This window comes from Medicago sativa, chromosome 5 (genome assembly GCF_051527215.1).
Source record: "Medicago sativa cultivar Bolivia chromosome 5, Bolivia_mono, whole genome shotgun sequence".
Lineage (NCBI taxonomy): Eukaryota > Viridiplantae > Streptophyta > Magnoliopsida > Fabales > Fabaceae > Medicago > Medicago sativa.
Window position 1 is genome coordinate 68483667 of NC_140753.1, and position 19466 is coordinate 68503132.

Consider the following 19466-nt stretch of genomic DNA (forward strand, 5'->3'; position numbering starts at 1 on the left):
ATGGTGGGTTGAAGTTCAAAGTCGAGGAGTCATGGGTGGACACGGTGTCCGGTGAAACTAGGGCTTTAGGATAATAGTAACCGGGTTCTAAAAAGGTTCCCAAGTTGCAACCTCTCCGACGTATCTCATGGTGTCACGAGTCAACACTCGCTCCATGATTATACGTGGAAGGTCTAACTTGAGTGTAGTATCGCGTGACGACTAAAACTCGAGACAACACCCGGTTTAGCCTCCGCACTACATCCTAGAAAATGGCCATGGATGGGTTTGGTTATCTACGGTTCATAGCGTCATAGAACAATTAGAAGCAAAGTGCCTAAACGCGACAACTCGCGCCGACAACATCACCCCCAAAATGCCTCAGCTATGTGGGATTGATCGCATAATCCAAAACACGAGGCAACCCCCGGAATGAATTGTCGATTATATCCCTCCTAAATCCTAAGTTCACTCAGCCCGGGTGCAAGACTTTTGATATTCTCACCCCACACGTTTGCAAGAAATTAAACATTTATTCACATAGGAAAGCAAGTAAAAGAAACAAGTAAAAAGAGCGCAAGCGTGGAAATAAAGACTAGGCGTAACTCTCGAATCTCCCAGTGAAGTTGCCAGCTGTTTTATCTTGGTTTTCGGGTGTCAAACATTGATTACGTTTGAACCTTTCTAACCGGTGATATCTTATTTTTTCTTGGGAAGGGAAAAAGTAAGCAAAACCCTTGAGAATCGAGGTCCGGGAGTTGTTTTCGCTACGGGAAGGTGTTAGGCACCCATAACGACTATAGTATCCTATAGGAACCGTCTTTAATTTCTACGCGCGCGCTTTATTTTTAAATGCTATTTTGAAAAGTATTTATTAAACCTAAGAGTTTCTAAGTGAAGAATTGGAGGGAGAAGAATGTTTTTGGATTTTTATTTTAGTTGAATTGAAGGAATTTTGTTCCTTGCCTACGTACCCGTTTAAGGGATCAAATCCACCGTAGTTCTCTCTCAAAAATGTTTTTGTTTTTGTTGGTTGATTTTAAGTTTGAAAATTGGAGTTTGAAGAATAGAAAGAGGCCTCAAGGGCATGAGATTGTAAAAGGTGGGGTTTGATTAGTTATTTGCAAAGTATGGTCTAAGTATGGTTATTTTTCATTGAAATTTGATTAAGAAAATGGAAAAGGAAAATTCAATGGGATTTTGATCCCAAGGTTTATTTTGAAAAAGGGTTTGAGTGAAGTTGGTTCATATTTTTTGGGAAATTGATTTTTCTAAGTATAAGGCCTAAACATTCATCTAAACATACAATCCTAACCATACATCTAAACATGCATATTCTAGCTATATACCTAAAGTGGTGTGTGTGCATGTGTCGGTGCTTGTGTCGGTGTACATCATTAGAGTCCATTGTCCTTATTACATCATGCCCTAGATACATTCTATGGTCTTGCAAGAAATTTAAATTGCATGAAAGTAAAATATTACAAGAACTCCTAAATCTTTACATTCTAAGTTTGCATGAAAATTAAAGTACAAGAAATAAAACTAAAATTGAAGGATGAAATATGCTCATGAAACATGAAACAAAAGGGTTAGTAGAATAAGATGTAAAATAAAATGGAAGCAAGCAAAATAGCATAGTAAAGTAACTAGAATTTAACAAGGAAGTAGTCAAAAAAATTTAACCAAAAGACATGACGAAATTGTACTTGAAAGCTACTAAAATTCTAAGGCAAACCCAAGGCCTATAATCCTCACATTAAAGGTAAAATTCTAAAGGTTTTAAATCCATCATGATGTGAGAGATTAAGGGACATTAGCATGCAATACAATCATAGTATTTCCAAGCCTATTTGCACTTTATTTGACACAAGAAACCCATATTATTCACAAGGTGAAGGATCCATAACAAGAACAGCAAGCACATACTAAAAAAAAAAGGAGGTAAAATCACTCCAAGAATGACATACTCAAAGCCACGTTTATGTACCAAAATCCAAGAACGAAATCGCATCACAATTTTCACAAAATCATACCAAAAAAAGGGCGCACAAACTACCGAAGCTCGAACACATATATTTTTGAGGCAATTTTCCACATGTAAAACAAATATCCAATACCAATAATTGATCACAACAACTTCACAAGAAAGTTTTTAGAAATTTTTCCAAGGTTTGAACAAAAATTGACACAAAGCATTAATCAAGAATCAAAATATTTTCAACATGTTGTGGTCAAGATTTGGCATGTAAGATACATCAAAAATTACCAAAAAAATGCATCAAGAAACTAGTAAAATTTTTGTGGAATTTTTCGTGCAATTTGAGGCAAACAGGGGGGTGCAGTAAGCAGCACTGGGAGGTGTAAATAACAAAACTGTAGTGATTTTTTTTAAAACAAGAAAGGAGAGATGGGCCTGGAGCGGGTAGAATCCATGGATAGTGGGTAGGGTTATGCAAATATGAAGGAAGTACATATAAAATTGTTATGTGGTAAAAAACAAGCCACCAATTGTTCTTTTCTTCTTTCACGTGTACTCCCTCTCTCCAAACAATTGAGACATAAAAGCTTCTTCTCCCTAAAGAAAAATGCAGCGCCTCCCTGCACTTCTTTCTTCTCCGGCGGAAATTTGTTTTCCGGTGCGGTGGCCGGTGGTGGCACCACCGCACCGGAGTTCCAAAACTCCTCCAAACTTGAAAAAAATTACGTGTTTCAAATCCTCTTTTCCTCCTCTATTCATTCATGTGCTCAAAAATTCCAAAAATCAAACTCACGCTCCTAGATCTCAAGTTAAAGTCACGAAAATTTTGAAGAAGAAGGATGAATAAAGAGGATGGAATCATTACCTCTGGTTTTAAATCGGAGAGCTCAAAGAATACGATGGAAAACTTCTTTCTCCTCCTTCCCGTTTTGCGAATTCGTGGCCTTATTGGTGAGTTTGAACCAAAAACGGATTGAAGAATGATATTGATGATGATAAACAGATTTGGAACCACTAGCTTCCTTGTTCCGATCTGCACTTTCTTTCCCCCCTGGACTTGTTCGAATTCCACTTCCGTTGCATGCCAATTCGCCGAGAACGTAACAGCTTCAATACATGTTCAGATTCGGTCTTGTAATTGCGGCGATGGATCAAAGTTCAGATCGGTTGAGATGATGTGACTTGGCGATTCGATTCGAACTCGGCGAGATTGAGGTTGTAAGCGTGCAAATAGGTGATGAAAATAGCTTGCGGTTAATTTTGGTGGTTATGGAGGTTGAAGGTGGTGGTTGAAGGTGGTTATGGAGGTTAGTTATGGTGGTTGAAGGTGGTTATGGAGGTTAGTTATGGTGGTGATGGAGGTGGAAAAAGTTAGTTAGGGTGGAGGAAAAAAGAGGGAAAAAGAAAAATTGATTTTGTGGTTTTTGTATTTTGTGGAAAATGATTGAAAATAAAATTGGTGAAAGAAAAAAAAAATGATTTTGTTAATACCATTTGACCATGACCTTGACTTATTTATAGGTGATGTGGGAATGCTTGGACCAATGAAACAATGCCATGTGGCACTTGACTTGTAACAAACCTTGACTTTGACTCTAACAAACTTTTAAAAAAGGATTAAAATGCAAATAACAAAAGTACGAGGACCAAAATGAAAATTAAACTAAAATTGAATTGAAAAAGTAAATTGAAAATTGACGTAAAGCGAGACGATTAAAAGTAACAAAGCAGATTAAAGATTTTATGTGAAATGACCAAAATGCCCCTAAGGACTAAAACGACTTAAAATGACTCAGATGCAATTTTAAAAATGATTTTTTAAACAAGGGATTAAAGCAAGAGTTCATACAAGCGAATTAAAAGACTCAGAGACAAATTTTAGAATTTAAACAGGGTTTTAACGCATGAAAAGACTAAAATGCCCCTAGGGGCAAAACTGACTCAAAATGACTTCAAATGCAATTTTAAAAATGGATTTTGACATAAAATTGAAATGAAGACTTATTCACACTATTTGAAAAGACTTAAACAAATTTTTAAAAGATTGAAAGAAATTTTAACATATGAAATGACTAAAATGCCCCTAGGGGCTAAAATGACTAAAAAATGACTCAACTGAATATTTTCTGAAATGAATTTTGACATGAGATTGAAACAAGGACTTATACAAACCAAATTAAAAGACTCAAACAATTTTCAAGGATAAAAAAGAGTTAAATGCAGGAAATGACTAAAATACCCTTCTATGTGAACTTTGCAAATAACATTGAAATAAAATGCAGAGAAAGATGCAATTGATCAGAGACTGTTCAGATGATTTATAATGCAAGAAAAGAAAAATTGATTAGTATTTTTAGGTCCAAAATTAGGGTATAACACTACAAGCCAAATTTTCTCCATTGATGAATTTGACCCAAGTAATGATGTTTTTATGTGTGTCTCAACTTGGTCGTGGGTAGTTGGTGGAAAAGTGAACGGAAAATGATATGTTGGTGGGAACCATTAGCGTCAAGTACACGAAATGACCTAAACTCTTAATTTAATTCTCACTTTTGATTATGTAACAACTAATTGAGCAATGTAGCATTAACAATATGCTTAAGTGAAAAAATTCGACGTTTTACTGTTAGTAAATATTCTCTCTCTAAAACTTTCTCTCTGACTTCTCTCTACTATATCCTTCAGGCTTCCTCCCTACAATATCCATATCCTCTCTGTCCAAGATGCAGCCGTAATCTTGGTGGTGCGACAAGGAGCTTCTCTCTCCTTCCTCCGCATCACTGTTTCTTGTCGTCGAGGTGGGTTATGCTACTTCCGACGTCCGGTGCACCTCCACGTTTTAAAACTCCTCCTCCGTCGTTTTTTTAGCTACCTTCAGTCTGCATAGGTTGTGGTTGTTTCTGTCCAAATAGATTGGATGTTTGCAGATCTGTCCACCTCCAGTTCTTGCAGATCTGATGGTTTCTGAGCTTGAATGGGTCACGTCGACGTGTTGGATCTTTTGCGGTGGTGATATCTACACCCTCTTGGGGTCGCTCCCTGTTTGTTTTCAGTGGTTTCCAGTCCGGTTTTCCGTTTCGTTGTTGTTTTGATCTTTCCAATCTGTGTGTTTCAAGGTACATTGTGCTTGCCTCGCCTTGCAGTGGAAGTTTGCCGCTCACCGACGACCTCCTTTTGGTGTTGTTCATGTCATTTGGTGGTGATGGGAGGGTGATGGTGAGGAGGACGTGATGTTCTATGTTTTGAGGAGGTTTCGGGTTATGGGAGGTTTTGTGGTGGTGAAAAGGTTACAGGTTATGGTGGTTTTGATGAGGTTGTGTTCCGTAGTGTTTGAGGAGTTAAGGTGGTAATGGGGTTGCGGTTTGGTTGGTGGTGATGGAGTGGTGGATTGCAGGTGGTGAGAGTGTGTCGTCGGCATTGACAGTGGATAGGGTGGTGAAAGGTGTTGGTTTTGTGCGGTTGTTTTGTTGTAGTGGTGTTGGTTGTGCTGCTAGATGGGGTTGGGGAAGGTAGTTGAGGTGGTTTGTGTGGTGCTTGGTGGTAGTTGTAGTGGTGTTGTTTGGATTGGGTGGCCGTGGATAATATGGATTCGAATATGGCGTCGGAACGTTCGATGGACGGGAGATAATTAATAGGGGGTGGTAGACTTTGTTTAGGTAGGGAGCTTTGGGTGTCGCTTAGGTTAGGAGGTGGGTGTTTTTGTGGTGTTTGTTGCAGGTGTTTTCTTTGTAGGCCGCCTCTGTTATTCGGGTCCATATATGTCGCCTCTAGCTCTTGTTTGCGTTTTGGGTGGTTATTGTGTTTTTGGTGCTTTGAGTGTGTGTCCTTTGAATTGAGCCTTTTCCTTTCTGATTTGATTGATGTTTGCACCACCATAAATCATGTCGATTGTCTTACAAATTGTGTGCTAGATTCTGGTGGGTCGGTTACTTTTGCTACGATATCGGAAGTTGGTGTCCGGTTGCAATCTTGTTTGACTGGTTATGGTATTGCTCTGGTGGACCGGGGGTGAGGGGTGCCCTTCTGATTTGGCTCTAAAGTCTGGTGGACCGATTGCTTTTGATTCGAGATCGGGAGTCAGTTCTTTGTTTCAAGTTTTGCATTGGGATTTTTTTGGTGTTCTTCCGATGGATCGGAAGCTGAGAGGTGGTGGAAGCTTATTGATCTTTGGAATATGACATTTTCGGATGTGGCTCAGCTATGGTGATGAGGAATGGTATTTGATGTAGAGGGGTGTTCGTTTGGGGTGAGTAGTGGCGATAAGTGGTTATGTTTTGTGGGTCCAATATGTTAGTGCCGATATGACCCCACTTGTTGTGGGTCGTGATTGAACTAATTTTTGTTTTTTATTTGTGTTTTCTGTTTGAACTAATTTCAGAAATAATAATGTATTTTTTTGTAATGATATTTATAATGTTTTGTTTAATGTGCAATGGAAAAATTATGACATGGCTTCCACTTAAGTATATTTCTAAAGCAACATCACTCAACTATTCTCCCGTTTTGTTTATAATGATATTTATAATGTTTTGTTTAAATTTTTTCATAATGATATTTATTATGTTTTGTTTAAAAATTCACACATTTCATATCTTATTTGACATAAGGGCATTCCTTTGAAAATATTTGTGTTTGTTTGACGCTTCTCATAAATCGACTTTCTATCAAGGACAATTTATTTTGACGAGAGCATCCTTAATGAAGACTCTCCGCTTTGTGTGAGTCGGTGTGGTTACAGAATTGGGTTATCACTTGTTCTTGGATTGTAAATTCTTCGGCAGCGTATAATGTAGAATGTATAATACAGCTTTACATGTCGTCGTTGTACAAGCTCAGGTTTCCGAAGATGTTATCCATTTTTGTTGTAATTTATAGGTTGATCAAATACTCTAGTGTAGTTCTCTAAGAATACTATATTCTTAAAAAAAAAAAAAAAAGACATTCTATGTTACATAGCCCTTTCCTAATTATAACTACTTTTGTTATCAATGTAGATAGGAATCAACAAAGAGTTACATAGCACACTTAAACAACTCGTGAACCAAACAAATTATTCTTCTTGTTAGGTTATATTCAAGTTCCTAAAGATAGATGCTGTATCTAAACCAACTTGGTTCTTACAAGAGCATCAACAAAGGACCCCCCTAATTTGGATACTTAAGTGGATCTTGTACACATTACTCATTTTTTATTATTTTTTAAAATTAATACTTAATAAACACTCAATATCTTTAAAAGTTACTAAAAATATATTTAAATTAGATAGACCCACCAATATATTTAAAAGTTAAATTGATGAATGCAACATCAATGTGGCATTTCAAAAATTTAAATTGATGTAGAACAGTAGAAGCAATGAAAAATAAAGTTGAGACTTATTAAATTGAATATACATTCACAACGATACAAAATTGATTCTCTTGTTTTAAGAGGAAAAAAAGTTAGGCTATTGCAATCCTAATCTATGTATATACATAAATTGGTCAAAATGAACCAAATATATTATTTTTTGTTGACCAATTTTTGCATACATTTTGGGACGGAGGGAGTCAATTAAAATATGAAAGTCAATAACAATCTACCCCGGTACTAGATTATTAATATATCGTTTTATTTTTTTAAATGATAAAGATATAAATTAATAAAAATTTACAAATATTTATATATGTCTAATATCAGTTGCTATAATAAAAATAATTATTGACCAAACAAACTAAGAAAATAATTTTATTTTAGAATTTTAAAGCAATAAATTTCTTTTATTTATTAAATAAAAACACAATCTCAATCCTAATTATAAAATTACACGGCAGTGGAATACATGTTATATAAGAATTGTCCCATCTCTCTATTTGTGACTCCACCTCTCTCTCATTCTCTCTCATTTTGGGAGGATTGACATATCCCATGGCCTTTAAAGATCTAAGTTTCAGTACTTTCTTCATTGTATTTCCTTATTCTCGTCCACACTCTTTTTCAATGATCTCAGCTTGATCCATAGCAGCAGTAGACCAGCAGTCTCGATCAAAGTACGGCAGACGAGCAGTGGTTACCTTGGAGTACTGTGTTTCAATAGAAACAAACAAATGATCATACATGTAGGTTAAACCAACAACTACATTTTCTTTAGTGGCCTTTGTAAGCATTGATATATACTTGCACAAACAAAGAATATAAATACTCAATGGTTACACAAGCTTATGAAAATTCAACACACACATGCGCATACATAAGGAGGGGAAAAAAAGAGAGGGATTTACCACTCCCGTAGCTTATCATCCTTCTGGGTCTTCTGAGTTTTGGGATACAATATAGAATGTAATCATCCTCTTTTTTAGGTGCACATGCATGTATGTATCAAGTTGCAAAACCTCGTTTCTTACAGACCGATATCTCATTGTAAACAATTAGCAAAAGTAGGAATCAAGTGAAATGTCGTCTAAAAGTAAAGCAATTAGCAACAATTCTTAAAATCAAATTACCAATATCTCATGGTAAACAAATGTACGGAGAGCTTCTCCACTTGTAGTCTGTCTTCGAGGTGTAAAATGATTGACCGAATCGAGATATGAAATATACACACATTGTTGATTAGGATTGCCACATTCCGAGCCAAACTCCTGGACATTCATTGCAAATATGCATACATTTGCTCCTTCAATCTTCTGAAATAGAAGAATAGCCTGAAACCACAGGAAATTCTGTTATTTAATCTTCTGAAATAGAATAGACATAAAGCTAATCTGTTAAATAACATCTATTAACACTTTAAACTTACTCCAGAAACCGCTTCTTCATTGTCAGTTGTTTGTCAACAGATATCACTTCTCTAACAGTGAGACTTTCCGCAACTACAATCTACAGTTTTGGAGTCATGAATGACAAATCAAACAAAGATATTCAATAAGTAAGAATCTGAAATCAATAATAATAATAAATAAAGATGACTATTTATGGTAGACTACTATTTTCAATTTACTTGCATAAGAATAAGAAAATGTTAAAAAATCTGATGTTCATGTACATGCATGCTAATTTCTAAACCATGGTTCATGTTAGAGATTTCAGGGATACAGAGACAAGAGAAATGAATCTGAAATTAGAATTAAATTTAAATGGCTATAAATGGCTCTTAAATGTAAAATATATCTTCGTACAGTATTCAACCCACTGGAAGTTTTTTCTTAGTCTTACCTCATCAAGATTCTCATTCCCTTCGATTTGCTGCCTTTCCTCTCTCTCTCTCTCTCTCTCTCTCTCTCTTGCATTAGACGCTCAGAAAGTCTTTTCTCTATATGGTCGCTAAGCACGGTTTTTGGCAGGTCCTTAGCACCAAAAGCAGCAGTATTTGGTAATGGAATGTGCATTCCATTTTCAATTTCTTTTAAGCTGCATAAAGGACATTCATACTCAGCACTGCAGTCCAAATCTGCTTCGTTGTTATAGAGTGCACATATTTGATGCTGCCATCTTTTGCATTTATTGCATTCAACCCACTAGAATAAATAACAGTCATAAAGAGTTAGTTTGAATTTCTTTATATCAAGCTGAATTATATAGTAAAGGGTATTAAAACTTCCCGTTGAGTGTGATACACGCGCCTTTAGACTTCTTATAGCAGTTGGAGCAAAAGCAACACTCTGGATCAAATTCTTCTCCTTCTCTACCGAAATAGGTTGCTTTTTGCTTGATAGGTTTCCCAAAGCATGAGCAAAAAAAAATTACAGGTGTAAAGCGAAGATCTTTCATTGCACATAATTGGCATGTCTCGTTGTCGCCCACAGTTGTACTCTGTTAAAAAAAGTGTCAGCTTGTATACAACTTAGAAAAACATAACTCCATAATACATAAAAAAATCCCTATGTTAAAGCTATGAACAATCATAATAAAAAATTTACTCGATAAAATAGGCTCGTACAAAGTCCGATCTTTATAAACTCAAATCTTTGTTAAGGCCGCCACCTGTTTAACCTATTAGGCTTGAGCTTATAAACAGGATATTAAAATTGAAATATAAATTGACCCTGTATAAGTATGGTTATATAACCTTAATAGTGCAACCTAGTAGATATTCTTATGAGCATCACATTATCATCATAGTTCTAATATATAACCCTAAAGACCTCAAAAGTGTGTAATGATATTGACTTTGATTGATGTTTAGAAACTTTTCAAGCGTATGGTAATATGTAGACCTGCATGTTGACTGGTAGAACCCTATTTCAATTTGATGTGAGGAGTTGTGAATTGGTGGATGCTGTAACACCCTTCGTAAATTATTTAATTATTTAGAAATATATTTATATATATTTATATGATTTATGAATTTAAGTGATTTATGAGGTTTACGTGATTTTATGAGAGATATATAATTTATCTGAAAATTATGTTATATATGCGATGTTATGATTTTTAGAGATGTTATGAGGTGTTGAGACTTATTTTATTATTAAATAAAATAAGATATGAAAAATAAAATAAAAATATTAGAAGTTAGGCTGTGAGGTGAAAAGAGTAAGTTTAGAGGTGAGTAGAGTAATGAAGAGAAATAAATATAACAACATAAGTTAGAAACGTTTTTACGTGAAACGCTTTGGAGAAAAAGGGAGAAAAGTCAGAGAAGAGGAGAACTAGAGGGAGAGCTGCGATTTCATCATAACCAGGTAAGGGTGAGACTAATTTTCAATATTATTAAGGGTATAATTCTATAGAATGAATTTAACATGATTAGGTTGAGTTTTTGTGAGAATTGAGAAATTAGGGTTTTGAGTAAGATTGAGGATTAATTGATGAAAAGTTATTAGATTGATGTAGAGACTGTAAATAGATCTTAGATAATCCCTACGATGATTATCAGAAGTAGTTTTGAAGTTAAAATCATGTGATTAGATGAGGTGTCGGTGAATTTAAGAATTAGGGTTTTGAGGTTGTTATAGACTATTGATAGTATAGAAGTTGTTAAAACTATGTATAGATGATTTACAGTTCATAGATTAATCCTATAACAATGTTCAAATCAGTATTTTGGGATTTGGATAGATGAATTCAGGATTTCCATGTGAAATATTGATGTTAAGCGTTTTTGCGAATAAGTGACTAAGTGGGGTTTTGGAAAACGATTTTTTTTTGAGTGGGTTAAACTTGAATTTTCCTGTAGAATATGATAGAGCTTAGTGTCAGGAGCGCGTAGGCGAAAACGGCATCGAAAACGGATTAACGGTTTAGGTTTTATGCACGAAAACGTGAAAGGTAGAAAATCTGATGTTGTCTGTCGAACTAAGAACGTGCCACGATGGAGGTCCAACGTGCCACGATTTTTCCAGAAACAAAACCATTTTTAGGCTGTCCAAACGTGCCACGATGGTACCTCAACGTGCCACGATGAAGTGTTGACTTAGACTATTTTTTTGACCTATTTTTATGTCTCTAAAGGGGTCCTAAGATGTATAGTAAGACCCCAAATCAATAACCTTAATGAGAGGGATTGTAATTAAGGGTTATAGTAGTAGTTGCTTTTGCCATAATGTGATATTGTTATATGAGTATTATGTGGATTATATAAGACGTTTAAGATGTTTTTGATTATCATTGATACTGTTATATTGTGATGTTGTTTCTGTGCTGCCATGTTGATGTCACTTACTGAATTAAGCTGTATAAGTCTATCCAAGATGTTGTCCTAAAAGTTGGTTATTAATGTCATGAGGTTCTATATGTTGGTCTAAGTTGTAAGTTGTAAGAAGTTGTCCATGATTATGAGTCGTATGAGTTGTTCATGTTGTTGTCTAAGTTGTTGGAAGTTGAGTTCATTGCATACTCATTAAAGTTGGGGGCTTTAGGCCCGGCAGCCTTTGTGCTCATTAAAGTTGGGGGCTTTAGGCCCGGCAGCCTTTGTGCTCACACGTTGAAGAGCCTATTATGCTCATTTTTGTTGTTGATTGGTACCACATGCATTTGCATATCAAGAAGCTTCATGATGGTCTAAGTTGTTAAGCTGTTGTTGAGTTGATAGAGTTGCATGATCAAGATGAGTTGTGTCGTCAAGTTGAGTGTTAAGTTGATTATGATTTGTGATGAAAATTAGTAATAGTATTTGATGATTGTATTTGTTATGAAATGAATAATACGCTAAGTGTTAATTGTTGATGTGTATTAATGTTTAAGTTGTTAAATGCATTTTATTGGATTATATGCTTAATGTATTGATTATGAAATCTCACCCCTTCTGCGTATATGTTGCCTCGACCGTGGGTAATGTGCAGGTAATAAAGATTAGAGGCATTCGTGAGTGGACTCCTCACTTGGTGTCTAGGTGCTCTGATACGTAACGGGATGGGGGATTGCTTTTACTTCTATTCCTTACGTGTCTCTTTTATGAACTAATTTATGAGATTTTCCAATAAGGCCTGCGTGCCAAGACTTTTAAATGTTGAATTATTTTCCGCTGCAACGGTTTAAGATTTTCATGATGTTGAATTGAAGGATAATTATTATTATCTGTTTTTTTAGATGTTTAAGTAGTATGTAGCATTCCGTTTTGAACTGAATACTCTGATTTAAATGAAATTTTAAAGTCGGGAAAACGGGGTGTTACAATTGGTATCAGAGCAGGTCGGTCCGTCCGGCCAAGTAGTAGAGTCGTGTTATGACGTTTTACAGTCTTGTACTGTATTTAAGTTGTACTTATTGCTGATTGTTATGTAGAGAACCAATACCTGGTATGAACTGGTTGGAGTACAACCATGTTCGTATTAATTGTTTTAGTAGGACGGTGTACTTTTCTTCCGCCGAAGAAGGAAGTGGAGCAAAGTTTTTGTCTACTAGGCAGATGGAGCAGTTAACACGTGATGAAATTTTGATGTTCTCGTTGATGGCGTCGCTGTCTATTGAGAATCAAACAGTGAGTGATAAGTTGCAAATTGTGTGGGGATTTCCCGAAGTTTCCTGAAGAGATTGTTGTTTGATCCGACCGACACATCAGGAAGTGTCTGCCGCCGGAGAGAGAGGTTGAATTTTCTATTGATCTTATTCCAGGAACGAAGCCCGTATCTATGACACCTTATCGTATGGCAGCTTCTGAGTTGGCTGAGATGAAGATATGCAGAAGACGGCTTTTAGGACGCGGTATGGACATTATGAATATAAGGTGATGCCTTTTGGTGTTAGTAATGTGCTTGGTGTGTTTATGGAGTATATGAATCACATCTTCCATGCATGTTTGGATCGCTTCGTGGTGGTGTTCATCGATGATATTTTGATTTACTCCAAGACAGAAGAAGAACGTGCGGAGCATTTGAAGACTGTCTTGCAAGTGCTGAAAGAGAAGAAGTTGTATGCTAAATTGTCTAAGTGTGAATTCTGGTTGAAAGAAGTAAGTTTTCTAGGCCATGTTATTTCTGATAATGGTATTGCAGTCGATCCATCTAAAGTTGAAGCAGTATCACAATGGGAGACTCCTAAGTCAGTTACGGAGATTAGAAGCTTTTTGGGTTTGGCAGGTTATTACCGAAGATTTATAGAAGGATTTTCTAAGTTAGCACTTCCGTTAACACAGTTGACGTGTAAAGGTAAAACCTTTGTGTGGGATGTTCATTGTGAGAACAGTTTCAATGAATTGAAAAAGCGTTTGACGACGGCTCCTGTTTTGATTTTACCAAAACCTGATGAACCTTTTGTGGTGTATTGTGACGCGTCCAAATTGGGCTTAGGCGGTGTGCTTATGCAAGATGGTAAAGTTGTTGCTTATGCATCAAGACAGTTGAGAACTCATGAACGAAACTATCCTACTCATGACCTTGAATTAGCTGCAGTCGTATTTGTCCTTAAGATTTGGAGACATTACTTGTATGGTTCGAGATTTGAGGTGTTTAGTGATCACAAGAGCTTGAAGTATTTGTTTGATCAGAAAGAATTGAATATGTGACAGCGACGGTGGCTCGAATTGTTGAAGGATTATGATTTTAGTTTGAATTACCATCCGGGTAAAGCTAATGTTGTTGCGGATGCCTTAAGTAGGAAGAGTTTACATATGTCTGCCATGATGGTGAAGGAATTTGAATTGCTTGAACAGTTTAGAGATATGAGCTTAGTTTGTGAAATGTCGACTCGGAGCGTTAAGTTAGGAATGCTGAAAATTCATAATGATTTCTTGGAAGTATTAGGGATGCGCAGAAAGTTGATGTTAAGTTTGTAGACTTGTTGGTTGCTGGTAATCAAAACGAAGGTAGTGACTTTAAGGTCGAAAATCAAGGTGTGTTGAGGTTTTGAGGTAGAATTTGTATTCCAGACAATGATGAGATAACGAAGATGATTCATGAAGAGAGTCATAGGAGTAGCTTAAGTATTCATCCGGGAGCTACAAAGATGTATCATGACTTAAAGAAGTTGTTTTGGTGGTCTGGATTGAAACGTGATGTAGCACAATTTGTGTACTCTTGTTGATTTGTCAGAAGTCGAAGGTAGAAAATCAGAAATCTGCTGGGTTGATGACACCGTTAGATGTACCAGAATGGAAATGGGATAGTATATCCATGGATTTTGTGACGAGTTTGCCGAATACTCCTAGAGGGAATGACACCATTTGGGTGATTGTTGATAGATTGACAAAGTCGGCACACTTCATTCCGATCAATATTAGTTTTCCTGTAGCTCAGTTGGCAGAAATTTATATTCGAGACATTGCGAAGGTGCATGGTGTTCCTTCAAGCATTGTGTCAGATAGAGATCCAAGATTTACTTCTAGATTTTGGAAGAATTTACAAGAGGCTTTAGGCTCTAAGTTGAGATTGAGTTCGGCTTACCATCCCCAAACAGATGGTCAGTCGGAAAGAACGATTCAGTCACTCGAAGATTTGTTGAGAGTATGTGTACTTGAGCAAGGTGGAACTTGGGATAGTTATCTCCCGTTGATAGAGTTCACTTTTAATAACAGTTATCATTCAAGTATTTGAATGGCACCTTTCGAGGCCTTGTATGGTCGTAGGTGTAGGACTCCGTTGTGTTGGTTTGAAACAGGTGAAAGTGTGGTTTTAGGACCAGAAATTGTTCAACAGACTACTGAGAAGGTGAAAATGATTCAAAAAAAGATGAAAGCGTCGCAGAGTCGACAAAAGAGTTACCATGATAAGCGTAGGAAAGACCTTGAGTTTCAAGAGGGAGACCATGTGTTCTTGAGGGTTACTCCAACGACCGGTGTTGGTCGTGCATTGAAGTCAAGGAAGTTGACTCCGAATTTTATTGGTCCGTATCAGATATCAGAAAGAGTCGGGACGGTGGCGTACTGAGTGGGTTTACCACCGCATTTATCGAATTTGCATGATGTGTTTCATGTGTCGCAGCTGAGGAAGTATGTTCCAAACCCGTCCCATGTGATTCAGAGAGATGATGTACAAGTTAGAGACAACCTTACGGTGGAGACTTTACCTTTGAGTATTGATGATCGCAAGGTGAAAACAATGAGAGGCAAGGAGATACCTCTAGTGAGAGTTGTTTGGAGTGGAGTAACTGGTGAAAGCTTAACGTGGGAGCTAGAGAGTAAGATGATGGAGTCTTATCCAGAGTTGTTTGCTTGAGGTAAATTTTCGAGGACGAAAATTCTTTAAGTTAGGGAGAGTTGTAACACCCTTCGTAAATTATTTAATTATTTAGAAATATATTTATATATATTTATATGATTTATGAATTTAAGTGATTTATGAGGTTTACGTGACTTTATGAGAGATATATAATTTATCTGAAAATTATGTGATATATGCGATGTTATGATTTTTAGAGATGTTATGAGGTGTTGAGACTTATTTTATTATTAAATAAAATAAGATATGAAAAATAAAATAAAAATATTAGAAGTTGGGCTGTGAGGTGAAAAGAGTAAGTTTAGAGGTGAGTAGAGTAATGAAGAGAAATAAATATAACAACATAAGTTAGAAACGTTTTTACGTGAAACGCTTTGGAGAAAAAGGGAGAAAAGTCAGAGAAGAGGAGAACTAGAGGGAGAGCTGCGATTTCATCATAACCAGGTAAGGGTGAGACTAATTTTCAATATTATTAAGGGTATAATTCTATAGAATGAATTTAACATGATTAGGTTGAGTTTTTGTGAAAATTGAGAAATTAGGGTTTTGAGTAAGATTGAGGATTAATTGATGAAAAGTTATTAGATTGATGTAGAGACTGTAAGTAGATCTTAGATAATCCCTACGATGATTATCAGAAGTAGTTTTGAAGTTAAAATCATGTGATTAGATGAGGTGTCGGTGAATTTAAGAATTAGGGTTTTGAGGTTGTTATAGACTATTGATAGTATAGAAGTTGTTAAAACTATGTATAGATGATTTACAGTTCATAGATTAATCCTATAACAATGTTCAAATCAGTATTTTGGGATTTGGATAGATGAATTCAGGATTTCCATGTGAAATATTGATGTTAAGCGTTTTTGCGAATAAGTGACTAAGTGGGGTTTTGGAAAACGATTTTTTTTTGAGTGGGTTAAACTTGAATTTTCCTGTAGAATATGATAGAGCTTAGTGTCAGGAGCGCGTAGGCGAAAACGGCATCGATAACGGATTAACGGTTTAGGTTTTATGCACGAAAACATGAAAGGTAGAAAATCTGATGTTGTCTGTCGAACTAAGAACGTGCCACGATGGAGGTCCAACGTGCCACGATTTTTCCAGAAACAAAACCATTTTTAGGCTGTTCAAACGTGCCACGATGGTACCTCAACGTGCCACGATGAAGTGTTGACTTAGACTATTTTTTTTTTGACCTATTTTTATGTCTCTAAAGGGGTCCTAAGATGTATAGTAAGACCCCAAATCAATAACCTTAATGAGAGGGATTGTAATTAAGGGTTATAGTAGTAGTTGCTTTTGCCAAAATGTGATATTGTTATATGAGTATTATGTGGATTATATAAGACGTTTAAGATGTTTTTGATTATCATTGATACTGTTATATTGTGATGTTGTTTCTGTGCTGCCATGTTGATGTCACTTACTGAATTAAGCTGTATAAGTCTATCCAAGATGTTGTCCTAAAAGTTGGTTATTAATGTCATGAGGTTCTATATGTTGGTCTAAGTTGTAAGTTGTAAGAAGTTGTCCATGATTATGAGTCGTATGAGTTGTTCATGTTGTTGTCTAAGTTGTTGGAAGTTGAGTTCATTGCATACTCATTAAAGTTGGGGGCTTTAGGCCCGGCAGCCTTTGTGCTCATTAAAGTTGGGGGCTTTAGTCCCGGCAACCTTTGTGCTCATTAAAGTTGGGGGCTTTAGGCCCGGCAGCCTTTGTGCTCACACGTTGAAGAGCCTATTATGCTCATTTTTGTTGTTGATTGGTACCACATGCATTTGCATATCAAGAAGCTTCATGATGGTCTAAGTTGTTAAGCTGTTGTTTAGTTGATAGAGTTGCATGGTCAAGATGAGTTGTGTCGTCAAGTTGAGTGTTAAGTTGATTATGATTTGTGATGAAAATTAGTAATAGTATTTGATGATTGTATTTGTTATGAAATGAATAATACGCTAAGTGTTAATTGTTGATATGTATTAATGTTTAAGTTGTTAAATGCATTTTATTGGATTATATGCTTACTGTATTGATTATGAAATCTCACCCCTTTTGCGTATATGTTGCCTCGACCGTGGGTAATGTGCAGGTAATAAAGATTAGAGGCATTCGTGAGTGGACTCCTCACTTGGTGTCTAGGTGCTCTGATACGTAACGGGATGGGGGATTGCTTTTACTTCTATTCCTTACGTGTCTCTTTTATGAACTAATTTATGAGATTTTCCAATAAGGCCTGCGTGCCAAGACTTTTAAATGTTGAATTATTTTCCGCTGCAACGGTTTAAGATTTTCATGATGTTGAATTGAAGGATAATTATTATTATCTGTTTTTTTAGATGTTTAAGTAGTATGTAGCATTCCGTTTTGAACTGAATACTCTGATTTAAATGAAATTTTAAAGTCGGGAAAACGGGGTGTTACAGATGCGAACAAGTCAAACTAGCTCATCTTTAGCTAGAAGGAGAATGAACTTTTGGGTACTATCGTTTTGTCAGGTAACTGTTATTTTACTGTCGTTTGTCACTGTTGCAAGCAAATTCCTTGAGGACAAGGAATGGTTTAAGTTTGGGGTTGTGATGACATGCTGTCATTACGTAATTTTTAGGACTTATTGTGACATTTTGATAGAGTTCTCATGCAATTTATACTGTTCTGGAGTGCAAAAAGCTGAAATATTGAAGTCTGTTTGAAGCAAATCGCGCCACGCCAATTTCAAGCCGTGCTGCGATTTTTGAAGCGAAATTACAACCTCCCTGTTTGAGGGAAATCGCGGCACGCTATTATACAAGGCGCGGCGCGATTTTGACGGGTCAGGCCCATGACTTCTATAAATACTGCACTCAATCTGAAGAACAAGGGTTACGATTTTGGAGAGCAAAGTGCGATTTTGAGACATCGGAGACGGGTAGAAGGGCGATTTCTTCAACCTTTTACCAATTCATGTATGTTTTAATTATTTCATTGATTATGCTATTTGTAAACTCGATTATGAGTAGCTAAATCTCTTAGAGATTAGATCCGAGATGAATCTTTGTAACCCTAATTGACACATGTTGCTGTGAAACTCTATTTTGTTTATGAATTCAATTCTAGTTTATTCAATTCAATTGTTCTTAATGATTTTTATATCTTGATCACATATAACTTGATTTTGTGAGAACGAATGACCACTGACCATGGCTTTCGACTTAGACCTAATTGAATTGTTCTAATAAACAGGGTTAGTCTAGGAATAGATAATCGTTTGTTAGTGATAATAGGTTAACGTTCGGTAAAACCTTCAAGAATTATTAGACCACCTAAGGAATTAGGGGCTGTAGTTTAAGAAGAGGGTCCTAACTCAAGGGATTGATTAGGGCTATTTTGTTAATCATCGTAAATTAGAAGAGGATTCATAACTAATAGGTGCAGTAGACCAATTAGGGGAACTTAGAGGATTCGAAGAATCTGATCTCATCTCTCTCTTATTTTCTAACAAATCTTTATTTTATGTTTATTTACTTTTTACGCAAATCAAATCTACTGCCTAGTGGCAAACAAAATAACTTTTACACATCCTAAATATTAACCTTATTGCTGAATTGAGATTAACACCGTCCTCGTGGGATCGATATTTTTACTACTTCGATAGTATTTGGTGCACTTGCCAAACGTCTATCAAGTGGTAGGGAACCAGTTTGCTGCAACAATCCTGTTGGAAATAGCATACTTCACAGACAATTTGCAGAGGAAATCTTTTTCTTCTTAGGCAATACTTTGACCTGCTTGGCAATGATCTCCGTGCATAACTGATTATCAGTCACCTCTAACTCAGGTATATAGATCTCTTCATCCCCAGGAAACTTGCTGATGGTGTTGTGAAAGAAGTTGACACATTCTCTTCCAACATAGGCTTTTAGGAACTTCTTGCTAAGAGGATAGTCAGAAACAAAAAA

The 19466-nt window shown here is 36.2% G+C and overlaps 1 pseudogene; it reads right to left on the reverse strand.

The window, feature by feature from the left end:
* The window catches only part of LOC146924358 (histone acetyltransferase HAC12-like), a 49784-nt pseudogene that overhangs the window by 19000 nt on the left and 11318 nt on the right, over positions 1 to 19466 (reverse strand).